We start from the raw sequence: 14,288 nt of genomic DNA on the forward strand, positions 1-14,288 counted from the left end.
CACCATCGACATACATTGTAAATACTCCCAGCTGTGTGGACGATATAGCATAGCAGTACAGCGTTACCATTCCACACATTCATACCTTCTATCTTGTCTCACACTGGACTGTTAAGGCTCAAATGGATAAAAAAAAGAAAATTAGGTTGGTTTTATATAAATAATAATTGTTTTGTTAATTTGTTTGCAATTTAGTTTGGAGATCACCAGCAATCCAGTTTTCGGTTTTTCTTTGGTTCATTTACGATTAGATTAATTTCTTTTGTTTGGATAGGTTAGAGGGGATATCTGGATGCGACGGCCCATTGCGTGGCTGGCCTAGTGATTTCCCCTTTTGTTTATTTCAGCTGGGATTTCCAGGCTTTCTTTCTGGTATGTAGTTTTAGCTATTTTGATTTTTTAATAAAAATATGGTTTAATCCTTCATTGTGATGTCTGAGGGTCCTTTTTAAATATGTTACACCCTCTCTGCGAGCCTTTCCATTAGAGGGTCTGTGACATATTTTCAGCCTCATTATTTCTCTGTACCACGAAATGATCATTCTCAGAAAGGTCGTGATATTTCTTGACCGAATTCACTGCACTTGGCCAAGAAATAGTCCGACGCCATGAAACATGTTGCTGTTACACTCAGATTAAACAGAGCAGTGTTGGGCAGTAATGCATTACTCAGTAATATATTACTATGTTGTTATTACTTTTCCGAGTACGAGGAGTGTCAGGGATTTGTTTTTTTCTCCTTGGTATGCTGTCTTAAGATCACGTGTGTGCGGCAGGTCAGGTCCGGGCAGGTCACGTAGACCACTAGCCAAAAAGTGGAGGATGAAGGACAGGTGTACGTCTTAGTCAAACATGCACACTGAGCGCTGTGGTCTGTTGCAGACTTTGTGCAAGCAGCAAAACACATTCAACAGCAGGAAAACACCCACTGGTGTTTACAATGAGGTGTCATCTGCTAGGAAGGCAGCATGCAGCGCGGCTAAACAACAGAAACTAGACTTAAAGGCAGGAAACTGTTGTTGAGAGACGTTAGGTGGACAAGATCTGAAGAAGCTTGTTGCTGGTTAAGTTATAGTGTGAAGTATGTAACAGTAATATAGTAATATGATAGTCATGTATCTTATTACTTATGATACCAAGTATTAAGTAAAGTAATATTCTGAGTTTTTAATAGAATGATAAGTAAAGAGTAACTTGAACACTGGTTATAGTTTATTTGTGAGCTTTAGAATTGCTGGTTAGAGATTTTCTTCTGTTTAGACAGAGCCAGGCTAGCTGTTTCCCTCTGTTTCCAGTCTTTATGCTAAGCTATGCTAACTAGCTGCTGCTTCCAGCTACATATTCACCGTGGTATCAGTCTTCTCATCTAGTTGTCGGCGAAGATTGCAAACATTTCCTAAAAATGTGGATTCACTCCCTCGAGGACTTAGTGGTTTAGAGACACACTAGCATGGATAAACTGTGTCAGACAATCTGTTGTATAGATGCCTCTACATTCTGTTTACCATCACGACCCATGAAATTGATTCCTTTATCTGTATGTTTGCGAGTGTTTGCACGGCGCGACACAGGTCGCTCTCCCTCTTTCCCCTCCGTGCCCTCTCCATACAGTACCTGGTATGTCTGTGTTGCGTGCAAGATACTCATTTCATGCTTCATTTGTCACCTCACGAGCTCCGTTAATAAACAAGACCCTTTGTTGCCGCCGCCTCTCACACCTCTCTGCGAGGGTGTCGCCTGTGACAGCTCGCCTTCAGCACTCGTGCGGGATTAGGTGAGGCGTCACACTCATCAGCAACACGCCGTCGTGTCGATAGTGAGGGGAAAATAATGTCGAGCTCATTACCAACTTCACCATCACCCATTTAGGGATTAGAACTCCTTCCATCAACAAATCAGTAAATCTGATTGTTCTCGGATTGAGTGGCAATTGGTTTTTTGAATTGGAAAATGCTGCATTTTATATTCGCGTAATCACAGGGAAACAGTTGAACCGCTGTTTTCTTCCTGCCTGCGCTATCTGGCAGTCCATGTGTCTGTCTATCTGTGAAAGGAAATATATATATATAAAAAAAAGATTACATAAGAATTGCTCAAGGGCAAGGGTTCATCTCCCATCTGCCCAGAATGCACCTGCAATGGGAGAAAGAAGCACTAACACCTGAAGCATTCACAAAGGAAGGTCCGCTTTTCCATTCAGCCTCTCCTCTCCCACCACCTCACGCCTTTCAGGGACCTCGGCGAGGCCGCTGCAGTCGATTTTCTATTAATTTTTTTCTTAGGCTTTCTGTAAAAATGCTTCTCCTTTCATGGCGCATGGTGAGACTCTGAGGAGGATGCACAAAAGAAGGGTTTGACGTAAATGTGACCGTAACAAGAGCCTTTCTGATTGATGAGTTTTTACATGTTTTTTTTTTTTTTTTTTTAATTTGTCTCATAAACTGAAGCAGACACATTCATGACGATGAGGAAGATATTACAGTAATTCATATTATTTCCACTTTATGCCAGACTCTATTAAAAAGCAGTTTCCTTGGAGCCCAATGTTGAATTTTGAGTTTATTTTTCCCACTCAGACAGCATGAAGGAGTGTTTATATGTTATGTTATTAAAAGAGAGCGAGCTGAGACAGTGACTAATCTATTTCCTTTCACACACAGCAGCCAGTAATCACTGTTCTACGGAGCTGCTCACTCATCCATCCATAATGTTATCAAGGCACATTATCTCTGCTTGTGTGTGTGTCTTTGTGTGTCCGTACACTTGTGTGATTTTTTTTTTTTTTTTTTTTGAGGGGGCTTTGAAAGCAGGTGTTAAAAAAATGCCAGTGTGGACATTTTGATTTGTGTCTTCTCAGGATTTGAAGACTGTGCGCGCCTTCACGTCAGAACTCCGTCCGCGCCGCGTATCCAAATGAAACGCGTTCTCCCTGCAGCCTGTGGCCTGATCTCACATTGTCAGCCAGCGGAGGTCACACTCTAATGTGTGAACATCGCTCCCTCTGCCCGGACCTGAAAGGCAGATGAAGTTTTCTGCATGGACGAAGCTGCAAAGGCACATCTCTCTGGTTTTTACAGGGTCCGACTACCAGTGTCTTTACATGATCTATCAGTATGAAAGCTTACAGAGCCTCATGTGTACGCTGATGACAGGTTTGGATTTATACGTTTAAGCCTGGCAGCCATTTTTGGAGATGAAAGACCACATCATGGACTCACACTATTTTCATGCGTTCAACTTGTTGATTAAATGCACATATGTCATTTCCTGTCGCGAGGGGTCTCCTAATCAAAACAGCAACAAACACATTGTTTGATGGAATTCCGAAAGTAGCAAGGGATCATGGGAGTCGTTGTCTTCATAGTTAAACAGCCATGATTGCCAGTGAAGATCTGCCGGACATGACTCTGGCAGATATGTTCATGGATGAGGTAAAGTTGTAAGTATGATATGTTACTACGTACATAATAATGTTGCTAAAATTACTTATTATTGTTAGTGTAAGGCTCGTACTAGTAGTAGTATTTGAATAACCTTTGTCAAATGAACACCAAGATCGGTGTCTCTTTTCAGGTCAAGCTCGTCACAAAGCTCTCTCCCTCTTGGAATTTCCACACCGATATTCATTTCTCCTCTCATTTTACCTCTCTTCTCGTCCCCTAATCTTCGTTTCCAGTGATTCCCCAGAAGTCAAAGCAGCCCTACAGGGGAAAAAGGAGATATGACACCATTGACAGAAGAGCTACAACATTTATGTTTACAGAAAGTACCCAAAGGCAGGCAGGTAGAGACACAATGGTCAGTCAACAAAAGAGGAGCGAACCCAAATAAAGCAGTACAAACCGAAGGGAGACATGAGGAGCGAGGAGGAGTGTGGGACTGGGAAACTGACATCGAAACGCAGGACTGACATGAGAACGACTAAAACAGACGAGTGAAGGGAGTGAAGACTAATCAGGGATGGGTGGAACTAATAAGGCAATCAAAAAAAGGCGGGGTAACGAAGAGACAGGAAGTTTCAAATCAGAACAAGACACATAAGGACCTACAAAGTAAAAGAAAAAACACTAACATTAAATACCAAACCATGACAGCTAATGATTATTTTCATCGAATTAATACTTTTAATTTAGTCAAAGAATTGTGAAAAATGCTCATTATTAGAATTATTTTGTCCAGCCAGCAGTTTAAAAACCCCAAGATTGCTTCATTTACCATCACAAATAGTAAAAGCATTTGTGGAGCCAGCAAATGTTTGACAAATGCTTGAAAAAGTGACGCTAACAATGAATCGATCATCAAAATAGTTTTTCCGCTTTTTGCGATCGATTCGTCGCTGCGGCTCTAACTGACAGGCGACGAAAAGAAAAGCACCTAAAGCTTTGATAAAGTTAAGGATTTTGTCTGGGTTTGAACATTATGTCACTACACAACAAAAACATATATAACTCTGATCATGTTTAGACATTGTAATGTGGAAACATTACGTGTTATGCCTTAGATTAAAAAAAACGAATAAGATGGTGATCGCCATCCTTACAGGAAAAAAGGAATCTACATTGTCTCTTAATTTCTGACTGTTTTGTTTTGTTTTGTTTTTTAAATCTGGCACACATGATTCAATTTGACTTTTTCAGTTTCTTGCAGGAGAAATTAAATAAGAATAATGTTATGTGCATGTCTGTGAATCAGAGACAAGTAGAAAGCAACCATTACGTTTAATAATACGCTCAGTGATGCTTGAACATGAGCGTTATAGATTTCACCCACCTTTAGTTTATTACCTACCTCACACCTATAGTCTATATGTTCTCAAGGATCTGCCCTCTATCTGCAGCGTGTGTTTGTGTGAAGAGATGCAGTGATCCTCGTGAGAGCGTAAGGACCCTGACCTCAACCTCCCCATGACCCCCCAGCTCTGTTTTTACTGCCCCTCAGCCCACTACCACCTACACCTGTCGTCACCCGTTATATAGCAGGACAAACAGCGCCGCGTGATGTATTCTCGTCCACTCTTTGACCTTTCCCTCAACATGTATACACGAAGCAGAACAGTCAGTTAACCTCTCATCGTGTTTTTCTCCTGTTTTTGACCAGCGACTGTCAGACAGTGCACTGTACCGACACTGTTAGGGAGAACTGACTGACCCTAACCCTGACAACACCATTAAAACATTTTTTTAAAAACAGTACACCATATATATTCTTCTTTCATGAGAAATAAATACATTATCCATGTGTCGGCCTCGACCCAGGATTTTGAGATAAAAACGTATTTCAGACAGGGGGTGTCACAGCAGAAGGCAGGTCTCAGGTAAGGTGGAGGAATATTGGGTGAGCAGTGAGTCATGTGGCTGTGTTCTCCCGCAGCTCCTCTCTGTATATTGGCAAGCAGCCCGCGCGCCTTGACTCATTCCCTTCTCCCCGGGGAGTCCTCCCTGTCAGACTGCAGGGGAAATTGACCTATGAGTAAAGCAGGCATTTTTGGGAATGGTTATTTATTGAACTGGTGGAGAGGAGACTTGATGATTCACTGACAGGTTCAGTCAGTCAGTCACACACACACACACACACACACACAGACGTACACACACAAATAAATGTTCTCCTTCGCACTGCGAGGGAACTTTTATGAAAAGAGTGGCACTAGCGGGGAGACTTCGACTTCTTCTTCGGCTCTGCAGTCAAGAGCCTTTTTTCTTTTCCTCGTCTTTGTTTTGTTTTGGTTTTTCTCATCACACTGTTACTCGGACTCACAGAATATCTTTCTGCTAGTACGGATTCATCCGGTCTAGCCAGTGTCACTGTTTCTCAGGTCTGCGGCATACGATTTTACCCCATTTCATTTTAACGTAATTTTAGTTGTCATCCGATGAAAACCTTTTCACCAAAAACCTTTCAGGAGCTACATTGTTTGAATTTATCCGCAGGGCTTTAAAAAATGAGGACAAAAAATGTTCCCAAGCAGCGTTGGACCAAGGATGTTTGCTTCGTGATAGATTTCTGAATTTGTGCTCACTTCTCCAGGTAAATTAAGTTGAAAATGAAATGGCGATTTAGCTTATCGGGCTAAAGGTATGTAATCTTTCAACATACATTAGAAGACATCATCAAATTGTGTTCATGAAGTTTTCATTTGCACATTGACACAACATCAGTATTTGTAATTCAGTCTCCTTTTAGCTCTGTTTGGGTTTCCACCAACTCCAAAGGGAATTATCTCTTTAGCAGTGAAACACACAGTTAACCAGCAAGTCACTCACTATATGTGTCTTCTGTTTAGCGCTGGTCAGGTAGCGCACAGTGGACGTATCAGAGCTTCAATGAAAACAGCTGCAGCCTGCTACAGATGTAATAAATGTTGTGACAGTTCGCAGGGCCACTGTAGTCTTGTTCATGCCCAGGACAGGCTGTTCCACGCTACAGCAGATTATTTAAAGGACTCAAATTGTTTTGTTTTTTTGAGCTCCTTTATGATCCAGGACCTGGGACAGTTGACCTGGTGTTCCACCCTGACAGTGAGACATGGGAGTGAATCAAAACACCAAAGTTGTGGGCTGAAAGATGCTAAAATGCTCTGCAGAGCTAAGAGGAACTACTGAGACGGGTGATAGTTATGACTTTCACATGAAAAGTAGTCATCCATTCTTATACTGTTATTTTTCTTCTCATACAAACACTGATTATTGAGGCTTTGAATGTATGTAGACAATGTTACAAACATTATTTGGAATATTTAAGCGACAATATATGGGGTTATAACTGTGTAGATAGTCCAGCGGGGGAGGAAGTACTCAGATCTTTTTCTAAAGTAAAAGTAACTATTCCCTAGCAAGAAATACATTTATAATCTTATTTAAGTAAAAGTACAAATGTATTAGCATCACAATACTGTACACTTAAAGTACCAAAAGTAAAAGTACTCATTATGCAGATTACTTTAAAATAATTACTGATTATAATTAGAAATGCATTGATGTGTAGGAATAACTATTGTTGCAGTTGGAAAAGATGGAGCTTAATTTAATAACTATATGTACTGCTCTATAATAATACACTGAATTAATAATGAGTCTGTAATGTAACTAGTTATATTGTCAAATACTGTGAAATTAATGGGAGTAAATGTACAAAGTATCATAAAATGGAAATACTTGAGCAGGTGCAAGTCGTACTCAAGCAAAGTACTCGAGTAAATGTACTCACATACATTCCATCACTGTTAACAGACGTCACGAGATGACAGAATTCAAAACCTACACCCCTGTCTTCATTCCTGCTCTACAGGGTTCGACCATCCAAACTGAACCCGATGAACAAAGAAACACTGACATGCCTCGAGAGCGTTTCATGATACCGTCCTTTGAGAAAGCACACAAGCGCACCCCGCCCAGGCCGGCAGCCCAGCTGATCTGATCCTTAGCGACATGACCTTCACGTCTTGCCCAGCACCATGGAAAGCCCCCCAGGTGCTCTCTCACTCACCTCCCCCCGCCACGCTTGCCTGTCTGGGGCATCTCCCTGCTCTGGTCTGGTACCTACTGTCACTCGCTTTCCAGAGACAACATACACAGCTAGCTGCCTCGTAACACACAGGTGCAGCCGGGCGCGATTAAAGACGCACGCAAAATTATGTATGCACACTCAACCGTGCGCCACAAAACAGAAATATGGACAAGAAGCACACATAGTTTGAGAGTAGATATGGAGGGCAGACAGGTTGCAGGAGGGTGTACACAAATGTGTGAGTAGTTTATTGGCGTTTAATGTGTGACAAGTCAATGTTATCCAAGGTGTTATAGGATATCTAAGGTGATTTTTCTGAATTGATCTAAGCCAACAGTACATGACGAGCTGGAGGTGCTGTAGGAGCTGCCACACCCTGGTCTCCAGTAGGTGGTCGCGGTCATTGTGTGTTTGTGTTTCCTGTGAACGGGCAGCATTGTAATCAAGCACCGAGCTGTCCTGTCCCGATGTGAACCAGCCACTTACCATCCTGAAGACGCGCTCGCTCTGACAGCTTACATTATAATTCATGAGGAGGATGCTAGTCTCCTCCACACACACACACACACACACACACACACACCGTGTTTAACCTTTGGTGCGCGGCGACACAGCGAAGAGATTTTTACCCCCCCCCCCCTCATCTCCTGGTGTATGGTGAGCGCTACAAAGACAGCCCTGCAGCCTTTCTCGCGTTATTGCTGCAGATTGTTTTTCCTCACTGTGCAAGCTGGCGTAATCACCTGATCTGCTCCATTGGTGATGTGAGAGACTCCAGTTTTATCTGGAAACTTTTGACCAGGTACTTCCTTCTGCTGTACTGCTGCTTTTTACAGCTGTTTCAGTGTTTTCAGGAGAGATTGCTGGCAGATTCTCATCTTGAATTAAAGGGGCTCTTTGTAAAAAGTATGTACCTGTATGAATCACCTTTTCAGTTGCCTAAACATGCCTATGGATGGTTTATTTAAGGGTTGGATTTGTTAAAATTCCACAGAGCCCCTTTAATACAAACATGAAATAATAGTTATTGTAATAATTTGCTCTTTTTTAGCCGGCCTAATTCAGGAATGACAGCGACGTTCTCAGTGTTGGAACATCTCTAAACTGTCAGATATATTGGAATATTTTACTGTTGTCCCTCTACACCGGCATGTTGTTCAACAGCAACGGCACGTTAAAGGATTTCAGTGCAGTCCACTAGGCTAAGTTCAGTTACTTTTTTTACACAGTTAACACAAATTAAAACTGCCTTAAGATAAGATAACATAAGAACCCGGTTGTCATACTGCCTCTGTGGCACACCTGATCTATTCGTGACTGTGAAGAGAGAAAAGTCAGACGCCCTGATGTTTCCTTTTCGGCGTAGTCAGCCCTGAGAACATCAGATTTGTACCACAAAGGGTATAAAAATAATCTGAAATTCTGTCAGTATAAATGGATCCTCAGATGTAGAAGCCAGCTCTGGTATGTGAGGGGTTTTTTTTTCAAGGGGACTGGAACACAAACATTGCGCGTCACCAGTGACAAGAAAAAAACGAACACCCCGAAACAACATGAGAATATTTCTGTTCGTTTGCTCGTCCTCTGCTTCTTTTTCTTTCTGCCTGTGTTCCCCCTACCGACGGTGAGAAACTGGAAAGTTGCACCGTCTCAGAGGAGAAGCTTGTGTTCGAGAGTGATGTTTTTGTGTGCGCGCCGGCCTCTCAGGGTGTTAAGAGGGGAACATGCACTCCGGTCCTCAAGCTTATTAATGCTTTCGTCTCCTTGTGACACATCTGTCTGGGGAATGTCCAAATCAGGTTCACGCAGATTATCTCTGTTTTTCTTTGAGGGTTATAAAAACCCGGTTTTCATCAGTGTCTGTGCTCCCACTCAGTCTAGGAATCTCTGAGGTTTTCATTTGCGAAATCCACAGTCCAAAAAAGTTTAATTGCTCCGCAGCTGTACCGAACGTGTTTTGATTCTCCTTCCTTCGCAGTGAGAACGAGGCCAACGTGAGAAAAATTCCTTGGGTTTGTGCCTTGCTCAACTAGATACTTGGATGGCTGGATAACGTCTGCGTTATTTATACTCAACTCCGACCTGACCTCAAACGACCTGGCACATGATGGTGTGTCATTCACACGCGCTCACACGCACGCAAAGTTGAACATGGTTCAAAAAACTTGGTCCCACTCTTCCGGACACACAGTCAACGGAAGTGCCAGACATCGCCAGCAGGCTCAAGAGCACGGCTGTGTCTGTGTGTGTGTGTGTGTGTGTGTGTCTGTTTGTCAGTCAGCGTGTCTATCTCTGTGTGGGTGGGTGTGTGTGTGAGGGAACAAGGCGTGACCTGAATAAATGGTGTGACTAAGTATGCGGCACAAGAATGTGTGATTAAAGAAATATTCAGTTTGCTGAACTTTAGCAGTTTAGCAGTTATTGGACAGAACAATGTCCAATAACATTGTTCTGTCTGCTGATAGATTTGTCCTGCGTGTGTCTGGCGGATTACTTGTTGAGATTCCCAGATCATTCAAGGGAACACCCCCCCCCCCCCCCCCCAAAAAATTGTCTTTTTTAGGAGGTGATGTCTCTGTATACACAGGTCCAATCAGTGAACACACAGAAGTGGGCTAAATGTTGTAATAGCCAACAGGAATGATGGAAAACCATGATGAAAAATGTTCATCTGTGACCTTTTTTTCAAGACGACCTAAAAATAGATAATTGATAATCAAAACTATGACAAAATGTACAGTTTGTTTCCAATGACGAAACCGGGCGGGACTAAAATGACTATTGGACATTGAAAAAAAAAAAAAAGCATAATATTTTCATGTGATTGTGTGTCTGGTCTGTCAATATATAAACAATTCAAGATTAAAAATCAGACAACACTCTTTTTTTTTGTTATTCAAAATTATATACCAGACAGGTTTACAGTGGAATGAATTGATGTTGCATCTGGCTCAAGACGGTAAAAAAAATAAATGAAAATAAAAAGTCTATGTACACATTCAGATGAATATGTACACACATAAAGGGAGTCCAATAGAAATAGCACAATACATCCCCGCCACTGATTGATGTGTGCAGGTTTTCCAGAATCCCAGAGGATGTTTACCCAAACTGACTTCTGGCTTTAATGCAATGGATTTGGTCAATAATAAGAGTAGATTGACACCTTATTTATAATTTATAATTATAATGTAATTTGGCATAAACGAAAACAAGGCGGAGTAGCTCTAAGTACATTTGCTCACATCGAGCCAGTTTTACTGAGCAGTCGGACATGTCACCTTGTCAAAACGTAAGTTTTTCTCACAAAAGGTCTTCAGTGAGCCTGGATTTCTTGTCTGACGTCGGCTGCGTCACTGTGTGAGTTTAAATCAGCTCTGTAGCTTCAAAAGCTGGTAAGTTAAACATGCAGGGCTTGACAGCTTACTTTATAAATTATCCAGGAAAAGTAGGCTTTTGTGTCGGACGAGTGAAACCGCGTTGTCCTTTCACTTGTTGATGCTGTAACATTTAAAGCCTGCTATTTTATTATTCAGATATTCAGACAAGCACATTGTTCTGAACTATTTCCCCTTCTTTGTCCTCACCAGAAAAAGCTTAATGACAAGCCTTGAAAATGGCATGCCTTGCAATTACTATTGAGTCCAACTGTTGTCTTAAGATTACACAGCTATTTATTTGGACTATTAATAAAGCTAATGAGCATTTTCACCCAAAGGCTAAGACTAAAGCTAAAATAGCTGTGAAATGTTCTCCTTTAAAGCAAACCATTCACAGATATCAAAGCATGTATTTACTTGTATGTCTACACATATGGATCCCCACTTTAAGCAGTCACATATGTACCGTGTAGTGCAACAAACAGTATATTCATATACCTGTGTGTGTCTCTCTGTGCCAGATACACCCACAAAAGAGCGAGGAGGAAAGAGAGCATCAGCTTGTGCTTGGGGACAGGTGCACTCATCTTCAAGACACTTCCCTCTCTCTAATAGCTACATCTGCATCTCTTCCTTCCCCTCCTCCTCTTCCTCCTCCCTCCTTCGTCCTCCCTCCTCCCCTCTCTTTCTCTCTCTCTCGGCGGTGTTCAGGTGGGACGGTGACGCATCGGCTCAAGCAGGCTTCTTATTAGCCGAGCGCTAACAGGCAGCCTGTGTTCCCGTGGGGGCTGAACGCTGCTGAGTCATCCTGTACGAGGCGAACAGTACAAGTCTTCAGTCGTCTCCCTGACACACACACATACACACACACACACACTGGCAGCTGAATGGCAAATACACTCAGCGACACATGCACAGGAACTTATGATTTGCTGGATTCTGACGGGAGATTTTTCAGTGTAGGTGTATCAGGTTTGGTAGGTAGGTGTGTGTGTGTGTGTGTGTGTGGGGGGGGGGGGGGGGGGGGGGGGGGGGGGGGGTACACGGAGAAAAAGGATTTTACATGCACCTGCTGCAGCCAAACTCTCTCTCTCTCTCTCTCTCTCTCTCTCTCTCTCTCTCTCTCTCTCTCTCTCTCTCTCTCCTGTCACCTTGGAGGCAGCAGCATGAGAGCAGAGTCGTTGACAGATCCTCTCTCCAGCCCATCAAGTCTGCCTCTTTAGTCCACATTACCTGATTACACCAACACCGAGTTTGAAACATGGTGCATGGAGTAACGGATCGCTGTGGTGACGGAGCGGTCACTGCGCTGTAGTTGCCTCATCAATCATGAATCGTTTGTTTTTTCATGGCGACTGCTCGTGTGATTCTGCAGGTTGAAAAAAAGAAACTGTATATTTGACTTGCTGCCGCTTTTGGACGCCGGCCATTTCCCTCACGTACGGGTTAACACCTGTAAATCTGCAAGGCTACGGTGAAGATTTCTCACCGTTCAGGGGCAAGATGTGGCTTCATGGATCTGCTCCCATCTAGTGGATTGAAGAATGAAAAGTAAAAATATACAACAGGTGGGGATTCACCTCTTTTTGGTTGTCAGTGGCTGCTTCCACCCTTAGGCCCCCTTCCTATAAGGAGGGAAAAGGTTTTAAATACTCAAAAAGAACAGATATGAAGAAACTTGACATAACCACCCAAAGCCCACCGATCATTTTGAAAACTGCCAACGGCTGGGTTGAACCTTCGCCAAGCCAACGGCCCTGCAGTCTATAATGATGACAGCGGCAAAATAACCACTCAAAATCAGTTTAGAAACAATATCTGTCTGATGGAAGAAGGCAAACAGAGCTTGCTAAATAACTACATAACTAAAAACTGAACCCTTGAATAGGGTGACCCCATTTTCAAAACTTCAAACCGAGACCCTTAAGTGTACTGCACTTCATCGAGCACACATATATGCTGTGAGGAACAATTATTCAGCACACCCACTGAGTGCACTTGAACCATGAATGCATCATTTTTTATTGCTGTAAGCAGGAAGGAGTAAGCCTCCTGCAGCTCTTCAGGAAAAAGCGACTTCAACTGCGGCATGAGAGTAAACCTTCAGCACACTGACGGGTGTCACTATTAGCGCAAGTGGTGAGGACCCGAATGCAGAAACAGAGGCAGGTGGGTAGACAACAACTAAAGCTGATAGTTGGAATTCAAAAGGCAAGCAACAAAGGCTGACAGTCGAAACTCCATCAACGCAACAGGATTCAACGAGTGTGGAAACTGATCAAACCCCAAAAGGATCGTACCACAGGTAGACACGAGTAGAGCACGAGACTGAGAGAACAGGCGAAACATGCAGACAAACCGAAGAAGAGTGAGGTGAACACACGGGCTCAAATACATTGCTGAGCAGTGTTGGGGCTCGTTACTCAAAAAAGTAATAAATTACACATTACACATCAAAAATGGTAATGTAAGCATATCCTCGAAACTCTTTGTATACCCTGTGCACACCACTTTGGCCCTGCTCAGAAATCCTAAACTTGACAGGCCATTTATGTCGAGTTACGGTCGGATGATTGCTGTTAGGGTAAAAGGGTCAAATGCAGTAAAATTTTGCAGAGATGAGATGAGGCTGCAGCTATGCAAGCCATAGAGCTTTTCATTGTTCGCAAGGCTGGCTGCTCCACTGAGTCTGCTCCCGCTACTGTACATTTCAGAGGGAGTTTATTTCCTGATATTCTCGCGCTCTCACTCTGACAAATACTGCCAATTTCCCCCTACATACTGAGAAGAAAAAAAAAATGTTTTCTCAGCTGACAGAGCACTTACTTTACAGTGTTAGTCTTGGGTTGTGCACATGGGGTCCAGTCCAGTAACTTATCTGAAGAACATCCATCAATTTCCACCATATGAATGTTTTTACCCATTAACGAGAAATAAAGGAACGTTATGTCAGACTGCGTACCAGCTGCGTCTGTGCGAGTGAGAGACAGAGGTAGAGCGGGGGATAGCCGGACAGAGAGAGTGAAAGAAAGAAAGAAAGAAAGAGCGAGTGAGAGTAACAGTAAACAGTCGAATGATCGATGAACACCTGACGTGACTCAGCTCTCGGTTGCCGGCCAGCATTTCCATGACTGGCGAGCCGCCCGCACGACGAAGACAAACGACCCGGCAATGAAGGAAAATGAGGATTTTATCACCCATTTCCCTCTCACACCGTTGCTGGCCCACGCTCCCCAGATTGCTTATATGTGTGTGTGTGTGTGTGTGTGTGCATGTTTCTGCACTGGGAAGTTAACCAAATGTGTGTCCTGCTTTTCCTGACAGGCTGGCTTATGGTCGTATGCTGGCCCGAGGGTGCAGTTTAGAGAAATCACTCACTCAGTTGGAGACTTGTGGAGAAAT

Source organism: Sparus aurata, chromosome 6 (assembly GCF_900880675.1).
Source record: "Sparus aurata chromosome 6, fSpaAur1.1, whole genome shotgun sequence".
In the NCBI taxonomy this organism is placed as follows: Eukaryota; Metazoa; Chordata; class Actinopteri; order Spariformes; family Sparidae; genus Sparus; species Sparus aurata.